The 11,924-nt window shown below is 49.1% G+C and overlaps 1 non-coding gene across 1 annotated transcript; it reads left to right on the top strand.

The window, feature by feature from the left end:
* trnam-cau (transfer RNA methionine (anticodon CAU)) lies at positions 1-72 on the top strand. Its single transcript has one exon. It is a non-coding gene; the product is annotated as a tRNA-Met (tRNA).
* The last annotated feature ends 11,852 nt before the right edge of the window (positions 73-11,924 follow it).

Raw genomic sequence — 11,924 nt, 5'->3', positions numbered from 1 at the left:
AGCAGAGTGGCGCAGCGGGAGCGTGCTGGGCCCATAACCCAGAGGTCGATGGATCGAAACCATCCTCTGCTATCGTTCACTGTCACCTTGATCTGCTTTCTTCAGCAAGCTGCCTTTGCATCTACTTGCCGATATGTTCATATCGATCCACGCCATTCAAACGGCATGGGTTTTAGAGGTCTCAGTGGTATTCTGTTCTTGGTCGGTTTCCTCTGAACTGAATCGCAAAACCGGTTCTCTACGATGCTAATGAGCTGTTAAAGTTGAAACTCAGACATCGTCCCCCACTTTTTGGACGGATACCACCGATTGTGAATAACCTCAGAGAGCGAGAGAGAGAGACAAGTGACAGACAGTCGCCGTGGAATCCATGGGCTGAATGGCTTCTGTCTGCGCGAGAATGATGCTACGTGTTGCTGAGGGAGCAAAAATGGTTCATTTTTAACCGTCCCTTCCGTGTTGGACTGCCTGCAGTCCCTCAGCTCAGGGCGGTGGGGATGACTCTCAGTGAGTGAAGGTTTCACACGGATTCTCTTCATCTGGGACACTTGGGGCTCAGATGTTAACTGCTGCGCGGTCGCAGCAAAGAAAGCGATGCCCGCTTTGCAATAGACTTTCTGTAAGATTGCTGCGTGAAGACGATTTCTGAACACCAAGCAGGCTGCACAACAATGTGAATTTACCTGGGCGAAGAGTCCTCGGTGTTCATTTCTCTCTGTCCTGCCAGCACAGCATCTTTCTGTCTCTCCGATAACAGACCTTTGGAGAAAGTTCACAATCAAAGTTGTTCATGTTCCCCGCATTAATGTAACTGACACCTCTCACCCCAAGAGTTTCAGAGAGAGAGAGAGAAAGAGGGAGAGAAAGCAGAAGAGCGAATGGACTCTTACCCTCCCCCAACCCTACATTCCCCCACCCCCCCTCCCCCCAGAACAACGTGCAAGTAGAAATAAAATGGTTTAATTATCCGCCAGTGGAGATAGTCCAGTTCCTGGGGATGAGACAAACATCAGCCCCCCCGGGGACAGAATGACAAGCAGATGTTCTGGAAAGGCTTTGCTGCTTGCAATTCTTGCAGCAATGTGGAATGTACTTCACACTGAGCAAGTTTCAGCTGGCTCAGAGTCTCCAATGTTCATTGCTGTGTTTGCCGCCAGCTCAGAGAGAGAACAATAGGCAGGACGTAGGAGTGAATAACGATCCGCGTGAGAATGCGAATAACTGTTAATGGAGACTGTTAGTGGCTAACAATACGTCGTGTGTCATAGCAGACGAGGTGATAAACAGGAGTCTTTTGTGTGGTAGGGGTCAAGGACATGGGGGAGTTCAGGCCCTATAGTTATAGAACTCGATATTGAAGACCGGAGGGCTGTAAGGTCTCCAAGTGGAAAATGAGATGTTGTTCTTTCATCTGGAGCTCGAACACTGCTGCAAGCCTGAGACAGGGATGTTGGCCAGGGAACAGGGTGATGTGTTAAAGTGGCAGGCAACCGCAAGGTCAGGGCCTTGAGTTTCTGCGGGCAGAAGCGGGATGTTCTGCGAAGCAGTCACCCAGTTTATGCTTCATGCTACGTTGGGCAAACGACACTGTGAGCAGCGAATGCGGTGGAATGAAATAGCAGCAGGGAGACTGGATTAGAAGCAGCTGTTCGGGAAAGTCTTTGCCGCTTGCAATTCTGAGAGCAATCTCAAATGTATTTCATACTGAGCGTGTCTCCGGTCGCTCAAGAGGTCTGGGGCATTATTTACGCGCGTGCTTTCTGGCTCGTTGGTCTAGGCGTATGATTCTCGCTTAGGGTCTGTTACGGCGCTGATTTGCGAGAGGTCCCGCGTTCAAATCCCGGACGAGCCCGTGTTTGTTTTTTAAACTTGACTTGTGCAAAACTGCCTGATTAACTTTCTCAAAAAGCACCTTCGTGAAACCAGCGTGGGCTGCCTGGAGTACGAATGAGGCAGAAAACAGAGAAATGAAATGGTTGGAGATCGTGTTCAACAAGCTACTTGGATGCTGCCTGAACTGCTGTGCTCTTCCAGCACCACTAATACAGAATCTGGTTTCCAGCATCTGCAGTCATTGTTTTTACCATAGTGCTCAACAGGTTGACGTGAGTGGTGCGGTGTTTGCGGAATGTCAGCAATCAAGGTAGATTGGAAAATTGGGACAGCTCTCCTCGGAGAACCGAACTTTTCCAAGTCATGAGGGACCTAGAAACAGGAAATAATGTTGTGAAAATGCTCCCACGCCTGAAAGGATCCATAACGATTCGGCAGAATTTTAAGTCACGAGGAAAAGAAGTAAAAGTGACATTAGGAAGAACGTTTTCGTACAGGGAGTGGTGAGGGTCAGTAAGTCCCTGTCTGACATTGACAAAGAGGAAGATTCAATGGACCCAAAAGGGAATTCGGTGGTCACGTTCAGATGTGCAGATTTCCGCTGAGAAGGCGAGAGAATGAAACGACTAGAGTCACACGTTTACTTAAGTGTAGAACCAGCAGAGCGAAGGTGGGCCGCAGAGCCTCCGTCTGCGCTGTGACACATGTTGTGATTCAGTGTGAAATCACAGTTCGACCGACAGAATGTGGGAATTTAGAAAAAAGTTTATATTTACACAGCCTCCATACGTCTGCGAAACAGCATATCACACGACAGCAGTGGAGGTCTTTGACATCAGGCTCGAAGGTGCCTGCCGCGTGCCAGACAAAAGCCTGAAGTGTTCTGTACAACCAGCCCCCCAAGCGGCAGCAGAGTGGCGCAGCGGGAGCGTGCTGGGCCCATAACCCTGAGGTCGATGGATCGAAACCATCCTCTGCTATCGTTCACTGTCACCTTGATCTGCTTTCTTCAGCAAGCTGCCTTTGCATCTACTTGCCGATATGTTCATATCGATCCACTCCATTCAACCGGCATGGGTTTTAGAGGTCTCAGTGGTATTCTGTTCTTGGTCGGTTTCCTCTGAACTGAATCGCAAAACCGGTTCTCTACGATGCTAATGAGCTGTTAAAGTTGAAACTCAGACATCGTCCCCCACTTTTTGGACGGATACCACCGATTGTGAATAACCTCAGAGAGAGAGAGAGAGACAAGTGACAGACAGTCGCCGTGGAATCCATGGGCTGAATGGCTTCTGTCTGCGCGAGAATGATGCTACGTGTTGCTGAGGGAGCAAAAATGGTTCATTTTTAACCGTCCCTTCCGTGTTGGACTGCCTGCAGTCCCTCAGCTCAGGGCGGTGGGGATGACTCTCAGTGAGTGAAGGTTTCACACGGATTCTCTTCATCTGGGACACTTGGGGCTCAGATGTTAACTGCTGCGCGGTCGCAGCAAAGAAAGCGATGCCCGCTTTGCAATAGACTTTCTGTAAGATTGCTGCGTGAAGACGATTTCTGAACACCAAGCAGGCTGCACAACAATGTGAATTTACCTGGGCGAAGAGTCCTCGGTGTTCATTTCTCTCTGTCCTGCCAGCACAGCATCTTTCTGTCTCTCCGATAACAGACCTTTGGAGAAAGTTCACAATCAAAGTTGTTCATGTTCCCCGCATTAATGTAACTGACACCTCTCACCCCAAGAGTTTCAGAGAGAGAGAGTGAGAGAAAGAGGGAGAGAAAGCAGAAGAGCGAATGGACTCTTACCCTCCCCCAACCCTACATTCCCCCACCCACCTCCCCCCAGAACAACGTGCAAGTAGAAATAAAATGGTTTAATTATCCGCCAGTGGAGATAGTCCAGTTCCTGGGGATGAGACAAACATCAGCCCCCCCGGGGACAGAATGACAAGCAGATGTTCTGGAAAGGCTTTGCTGCTTGCAATTCTTGCAGCAATGTGGAATGTACTTCACACTGAGCAAGTTTCAGCTGGCTCAGAGTCTCCAATGTTCATTGCTGGGTTTGCCGCCAGCTCAGAGAGAGAACAATAGGCAGGACGTAGGAGTGAATAACGATCCGCGTGAGAATGCGAATAACTGTTAATGGAGACTGTTAGTGGCTAACAATACGTCGTGTGTCATAGCAGACGAGGTGATAAACAGGAGTCTTTTGTGTGGTAGGGGTCAAGGACATGGGGCACTTCAGGCCCTATAGTTATAGAACTCGATATTGAAGACCGGAGGGCTGTAAGGTCTCCAAGTGGAAAATGAGATGTTGTTCTTTCATCTGGATTTCGAACACTGCTGCAAGCCTGAGACAGGGATGTTGGCCAGGGAACAGGGTGATGTGTTAAAGTGGCAGGCAACCGCAAGGTCAGGGCCTTGAGTTTCTGCGGGCAGAAGCGGGATGTTCTGCGAAGCAGTCACCCAGTTTATGCTTCATGCTACGTTGGGCAAACGACACTGTGAGCAGCGAATGCGGTGGAATGAAATAGCAGCAGGGAGACTGGATTAGAAGCAGCTGTTCGGGAAAGTCTTTGCCGCTTGCAATTCTGAGAGCAATCTGAAATGTATTTCATACTGAGCATGTCTCAGGTCGCTCAAGAGGTCTGGGGCATTACTTACGCGCGTGCTTTCTGGCTCGTTGGTCTAGGCGTATGATTCTCGCTTAGGGTCTGTTACTGCGCTGATTTGCGAGAGGTCCCGGGTTCAAATCCCGGACGAGCCCGTGTTTGTTTTTTAAACTTGACTTGTGCAAAACTGCCTGATTAACTTTCTCAAAAAGCACCTTCGTGAAACCAGCGTGGGCTGCCTGGAGTACGAATGAGGCAGAAAACAGAGAAATGAAATGGTTGGAGATCGTGTTCAACAAGCTACTTGGATGCTGCCTGAACTGCTGTGCTCTTCCAGCACCACTAATCCAGAATCTGGTTTCCAGCATCTGCAGTCATTGTTTTTACCATAGTGCTCAACAGGTTGACGTGAGTGGTGCGGTGTTTGCGGAATGTCAGCAATCAAGGTAGATTGGAAAATTGGGACAGCTCTCCTCGGAGAACCGAACTTTTCCAAGTCATGAGGGACCTAGAAACAGGAAATAATGTTGTGAAAATGCTCCCACGCCTGAAAGGATCCATAACGATTCGGCAGAATTTTAAGTCACGAGGAAAAGAAGTAAAAGTGACATTAGGAAGAACGTTTTCGTACAGGGAGTGGTGAGGGTCAGTAAGTCCCTGTCTGACATTGACAAAGAGGAAGATTCAATGGACCCAAAAGGGAATTCGGTGGTCACGTTCAGATGTGCAGATTTCCGCTGAGAAGGCGAGAGAATGAAACGACTAGAGTCACACGTTTACTTAAGTGTAGAACCAGCAGAGCGAAGGTGGGCCGCAGAGCCTCCGTCTGCGCTGTGACACATGTTGTGATTCAGTGTGAAATCACAGTTCGACCGACAGAATGTGGGAATTTAGAAAAAAGTTTATATTTACACAGCCTCCATACGTCTGCGAAACAGCATATCACACGACAGCAGTGGAGGTCTTTGACATCAGGCTCGAAGGTGCCTGCCGCGTGCCAGACAAAAGCCTGAAGTGTTCTGTACAACCAGCCCCCCAAGCGGCAGCAGAGTGGCGCAGCGGGAGCGTGCTGGGACCATAACCCTGAGGTCGATGGATCGAAACCATCCTCTGCTATCGTTCACTGTCACCTTGATCTGCTTTCTTCAGCAAGCTGCCTTTGCATCTACTTGCCGATATGTTCATATCGATCCACTCCATTCAACCGGCATGGGTTTTAGAGGTCTCAGTGGTATTCTGTTCTTGGTCGGTTTCCTCTGAACTGAATCGCAAAACCGGTTCTCTACGATGCTAATGAGCTGTTAAAGTTGAAACTCAGACATCGTCCCCCACTTTTTGGACGGATACCACCGATTGTGAATAACCTCAGAGAGAGAGAGAGAGACAAGTGACAGACAGTCGCCGTGGAATCCATGGGCTGAATGGCTTCTGTCTGCGCGAGAATGATGCTACGTGTTGCTGAGGGAGCAAAAATGGTTCATTTTTAACCGTCCCTTCCGTGTTGGACTGCCTGCAGTCCCTCAGCTCAGGGCGGTGGGGATGACTCTCAGTGAGTGAAGGTTTCACACGGATTCTCTTCATCTGGGACACTTGGGGCTCAGATGTTAACTGCTGCGCGGTCGCAGCAAAGAAAGCGATGCCCGCTTTGCAATAGACTTTCTGTAAGATTGCTGCGTGAAGACGATTTCTGAACACCAAGCAGGCTGCACAACAATGTGAATTTACCTGGGCGAAGAGTCCTCGGTGTTCATTTCTCTCTGTCCTGCCAGCACAGCATCTTTCTGTCTCTCCGATAACAGACCTTTGGAGAAAGTTCACAATCAAAGTTGTTCATGTTCCCCGCATTAATGTAACTGACACCTCTCACCCCAAGAGTTTCAGAGAGAGAGAGTGAGAGAAAGAGGGAGAGAAAGCAGAAGAGCGAATGGACTCTTACCCTCCCCCAACCCTACATTCCCCCTCCCCCCTCCCCCCAGAACAACGTGCAAGTAGAAATAAAATGGTTTAATTATCCGCCAGTGGAGATAGTCCAGTTCCTGGGGATGAGACAAACATCAGCCCCCCCGGGGACAGAATGACAAGCAGATGTTCTGGAAAGGCTTTGCTGCTTGCAATTCTTGCAGCAATGTGGAATGTACTTCACACTGAGCAAGTTTCAGCTGGCTCAGAGTCTCCAATGTTCATTGCTGTGTTTGCCGCCAGCTCAGAGAGAGAACAATAGGCAGGACGTAGGAGTGAATAACGATCCGCGTGAGAATGCGAATAACTGTTAATGGAGACTGTTAGTGGCTAACAATACGTCGTGTGTCATAGCAGACGAGGTGATAAACAGGAGTCTTTTGTGTGGTAGGGGTCAAGGACATGGGGGAGTTCAGGCCCTATAGTTATAGAACTCGATATTGAAGACCGGAGGGCTGTAAGGTCTCCAAGTGGAAAATGAGATGTTGTTCTTTCATCTGGAGCTCGAACACTGCTGCAAGCCTGAGACAGGGATGTTGGCCAGGGAACAGGGTGATGTGTTAAAGTGGCAGGCAACCGCAAGGTCAGGGCCTTGAGTTTCTGCGGGCAGAAGCGGGATGTTCTGCGAAGCAGTCACCCAGTTTATGCTTCATGCTACGTTGGGCAAATGACACTGTGAGCAGCAAATGCGGTGGAATGAAATAGCAGCAGGGAGACTGGATTAGAAGCAGCTGTTCGGGAAAGTCTTTGCCGCTTGCAATTCTGAGAGCAATCTCAAATGTATTTCATACTGAGCATGTCTCAGGTCGCTCAAGAGGTCTGGGGAATTACTTACGCGCGTGCTTTCTGGCTCGTTGGTCTAGGCGTATGATTCTCGCTTAGGGTCTGTTACTGCGCTGATTTGCGAGAGGTCCCGGGTTCAAATCCCGGACGAGCCCGTGTTTGTTTTTTAAACTTGACTTGTGCAAAACTGCCTGATTAACTTTCTCAAAAAGCACCTTCGTGAAACCAGCGTGGGCTGCCTGGAGTACGAATGAGGCAGAAAACAGAGAAATGAAATGGTTGGAGATCGTGTTCAACAAGCTACTTGGATGCTGCCTGAACTGCTGTGCTCTTCCAGCACCACTAATCCAGAATCTGGTTTCCAGCATCTGCAGTCATTGTTTTTACCATAGTGCTCAACAGGTTGACGTGAGTGGTGCGGTGTTTGCGGAATGTCAGCAATCAAGGCAGATTGGAAAATTGGGACAGCTCTCCTCGGAGAACCGAACTTTTCCAAGTCATGAGGGACCTAGAAACAGGAAATAATGTTGTGAAAATGCTCCCACGCCTGAAAGGATCCATAACGATTCGGCAGAATTTTAAGTCACGAGGAAAAGAAGTAAAAGTGACATTAGGAAGAACGTTTTCGTACGGGGAGTGGTGAGGGTCAGTAAGTCCCTGTCTGACATTGACAAAGAGGAAGATTCAATGGACCCAAAAGGGAATTCGGTGGTCACGTTCAGATGTGCAGATTTCCGCTGAGAAGGCGAGAGAATGAAACGACTAGAGTCACACGTTTACTTAAGTGTAGAACCAGCAGAGCGAAGGTGGGCCGCAGAGCCTCCGTCTGCGCTGTGACATATGTTGTGATTCAGTGTGAAATCACAGTTCGACCGACAGAATGTGGGAATTTAGAAAAAAGTTTATATTTACACAGCCTCCATACGTCTGCGAAACAGCATATCACACGACAGCAGTGGAGGTCTTTGACATCAGGCTCGAAGGTGCCTGCCGCGTGCCAGACCAAAGCCTGAAGTGTTCTGTACAACCAGCCCCCCAAGCGGCAGCAGAGTGGCGCAGCGGGAGCGTGCTGGGCCCATAACCCTGAGGTCGATGGATCGAAACCATCCTCTGCTATCGTTCACTGTCACCTTGATCTGCTTTCTTCAGCAAGCTGCCTTTGCATCTACTTGCCGATATGTTCATATCGATCCACTCCATTCAACCGGCATCGGTTTTAGAGGTCTCAGTGGTATTCTGTTCTTGGTCGGTTTCCTCTGAACTGAATCGCAAAACCGGTTCTCTACGATGCTAATGAGCTGTTAAAGTTGAAACTCAGACATCGTCCCCCACTTTTTGTACGGATACCACCGATTGTGAATAACCTCAGAGAGAGAGAGAGAGACAAGTGACAGACAATCGCCGTGGAATCCATGGGCTGAATGGCTTCTGTCTGCGCGAGAATGATGCTACGTGTTGCTGAGGGAGCAAAAATGGTTCATTTTTAACCGTCCCTTCCGTGTTGGACTGCCTGCAGTCCCTCAGCTCAGGGCGGTGGGGATGACTCTCAGTGAGTGAAGGTTTCACACGGATTCTCTTCATCTGGGACACTTGGGGCTCAGATGTTAACTGCTGCGCGGTCGCAGCAAAGAAAGCGATGCCCGCTTTGCAATAGACTTTCTGTAAGATTGCTGCGTGAAGACGATTTCTGAACACCAAGCAGGCTGCACAACAATGTGAATTTACCTGGGCGAAGAGTCCTCGGTGTTCATTTCTCTCTGTCCTGCCAGCACAGCATCTTTCTGTCTCTCCGATAACAGACCTTTGGAGAAAGTTCACAATCAAAGTTGTTCATGTTCCCCGCATTAATGTAACTGACACCTCTCACCCCAAGAGTTTCAGAGAGAGAGAGTGAGAGAAAGAGGGAGAGAAAGCAGAAGAGCGAATGGACTCTTACCCTCCCCCAACCCTACATTCCCCCTCCCCCCTCCCCCAGAACAACGTGCAAGTAGAAATAAAATGGTTTAATTATCCGCCAGTGGAGATAGTCCAGTTCCTGGGGATGAGACAAACATCAGCCCCCCCGGGGACAGAATGACAAGCAGATGTTCTGGAAAGGCTTTGCTGCTTGCAATTCTTGCAGCAATGTGGAATGTACTTCACACTGAGCAAGTTTCAGCTGGCTCAGAGTCTCCAATGTTCATTGCTGTGTTTGCCGCCAGCTCAGAGAGAGAACAATAGGCAGGACGTAGGAGTGAATAACGATCCGCGTGAGAATGCGAATAACTGTTAATGGAGACTGTTAGTGGCTAACAATACGTCGTGTGTCATAGCAGACGAGGTGATAAACAGGAGTCTTTTGTGTGGTAGGGGTCAAGGACATGGGGGAGTTCAGGCCCTATAGTTATAGAACTCGATATTGAAGACCGGAGGGCTGTAAGGTCTCCAAGTGGAAAATGAGATGTTGTTCTTTCATCTGGAGCTCGAACACTGCTGCAAGCCTGAGACAGGGATGTTGGCCAGGGAACAGGGTGATGTGTTAAAGTGGCAGGCAACCGCAAGGTCAGGGCCTTGAGTTTCTGCGGGCAGAAGCGGGATGTTCTGCGAAGCAGTCACCCAGTTTATGCTTCATGCTACGTTGGGCAAACGACACTGTGAGCAGCAAATGCGGTGGAATGAAATAGCAGCAGGGAGACTGGATTAGAAGCAGCTGTTCGGGAAAGTCTTTGCCGCTTGCAATTCTGAGAGCAATCTCAAATGTATTTCATACTGAGCATGTCTCAGGTCACTCAAGAGGTCTGGGGAATTACTTACGGGCGTGCTTTCTGGCTCGTTGGTCGAGGCGTATGATTCTCGCTTAGGGTCTGTTACTGTGCTGATTTGCGAGAGGTCCCGGGTTCAAATCCCGGACGAGCCCGTGTTTGTTTTTTAAACTTGACTTGTGCAAAACTGCCTGATTAACTTTCTCAAAAAGCACCTTCGTGAAACCAGCGTGGGCTGCCTGGAGTACGAATGAGGCAGAAAACAGAGAAATGAAATGGTTGGAGATCGTGTTCAACAAGCTACTTGGATGCTGCCTGAACTGCTGTGCTCTTCCAGCACCACTAATCCAGAATCTGGTTTCCAGCATCTGCAGTCATTGTTTTTACCATAGTGCTCAACAGGTTGACGTGAGTGGTGCGGTGTTTGCGGAATGTCAGCAATCAAGGTAGATTGGAAAATTGGGACAGCTCTCCTCGGAGAACCGAACTTTTCCAAGTCATGAGGGACCTAGAAACAGGAAATAATGTTGTGAAAATGCTCCCACGCCTGAAAGGATCCATAACGATTCGGCAGAATTTTAAGTCACGAGGAAAAGAAGTAAAAGTGACATTAGGAAGAACGTTTTCGTACAGGGAGTGGTGAGGGTCAGTAAGTCCCTGTCTGACATTGACAAAGAGGAAGATTCAATGGACCCAAAAGGGAATTCGGTGGTCACGTTCAGATGTGCAGATTTCCGCTGAGAAGGCGAGAGAATGAAACGACTAGAGTCACACGTTTACTTAAGTGTAGAACCAGCAGAGCGAAGGTGGGCCGCAGAGCCTCCGTCTGCGCTGTGACACATGTTGTGATTCAGTGTGAAATCACAGTTCGACCGACAGAATGTGGGAATTTAGAAAAAAGTTTATATTTACACAGCCTCCATACGTCTGCGAAACAGCATATCACACGACAGCAGTGGAGGTCTTTGACATCAGGCTCGAAGGTGCCTGCCGCGTGCCAGACAAAAGCCTGAAGTGTTCTGTACAACCAGCCCCCCAAGCGGCAGCAGAGTGGCGCAGCGGGAGCGTGCTGGGCCCATAACCCTGAGGTCGTTGGATCGAAGCCATCCTCTGCTATCGTTCACTGTCACCTTGATCTGCTTTCTTCAGCAAGCTGCCTTTGCATCTACTTGCCGATATGTTCATATCGATCCACTCCATTCAAACGGCATGGGTTTTAGAGGTCTCAGTGGTATTCTGTTCTTGGTCGGTTTCCTCTGAACTGAATCGCAAAACCGGTTCTCTACGATGCTAATGAGCTGTTAAAGTTGAAACTCAGACATCGTCCCCCACTTTTTGGACGGATACCACCGATTGTGAATAACCTCAGAGAGAGAGAGAGAGACAAGTGACAGACAGTCGCCGTGGAATCCATGGGCTGAATGGCTTCTGTCTGCGCGAGAATGATGCTACGTGTTGCTGAGGGAGCAAAAATAGTTCATTTTTAACCGTCCCTTCCGTGTTGGACTGCCTGCAGTCCCTCAGCTCAGGGCGGTGGGGATGACTCTCAGTGAGTGAAGGTTTCACACGGATTCTCTTCATCTGGGACACTTGGGGCTCAGATGTTAACTGCTGCGCGGTCGCAGCAAAGAAAGCGATGCCCGCTTTGCAATAGACTTTCTGTAAGATTGCTGCGTGAAGACGATTTCTGAACACCAAGCAGGCTGCACAACAATGTGAATTTACCTGGGCGAAGAGTCCTCGGTGTTCATTTCTCTCTGTCCTGCCAGCACAGCATCTTTCTGTCTCTCCGATAACAGACCTTTGGAGAAAGTTCACAATCAAAGTTGTTCATGTTCCCCGCATTAATGTAACTGACACCTCTCACCCCAAGAGTTTCAGAGAGAGAGAGTGAGAGAAAGAGGGAGAGAAAGCAGAAGAGCGAATGGACTCTTACCCTCCCCCAACCCTACATTCCCCCACCCCCCTCCCCCCAGAACAACGTGCAAGTAGAAATAAAATG

Source organism: Chiloscyllium punctatum, chromosome 36 (genome assembly GCF_047496795.1).
Source record: "Chiloscyllium punctatum isolate Juve2018m chromosome 36, sChiPun1.3, whole genome shotgun sequence".
NCBI classification, from domain to species: domain Eukaryota; kingdom Metazoa; phylum Chordata; class Chondrichthyes; order Orectolobiformes; family Hemiscylliidae; genus Chiloscyllium; species Chiloscyllium punctatum.
This window is presented reverse-complemented; position numbering and strand designations above follow the sequence as displayed.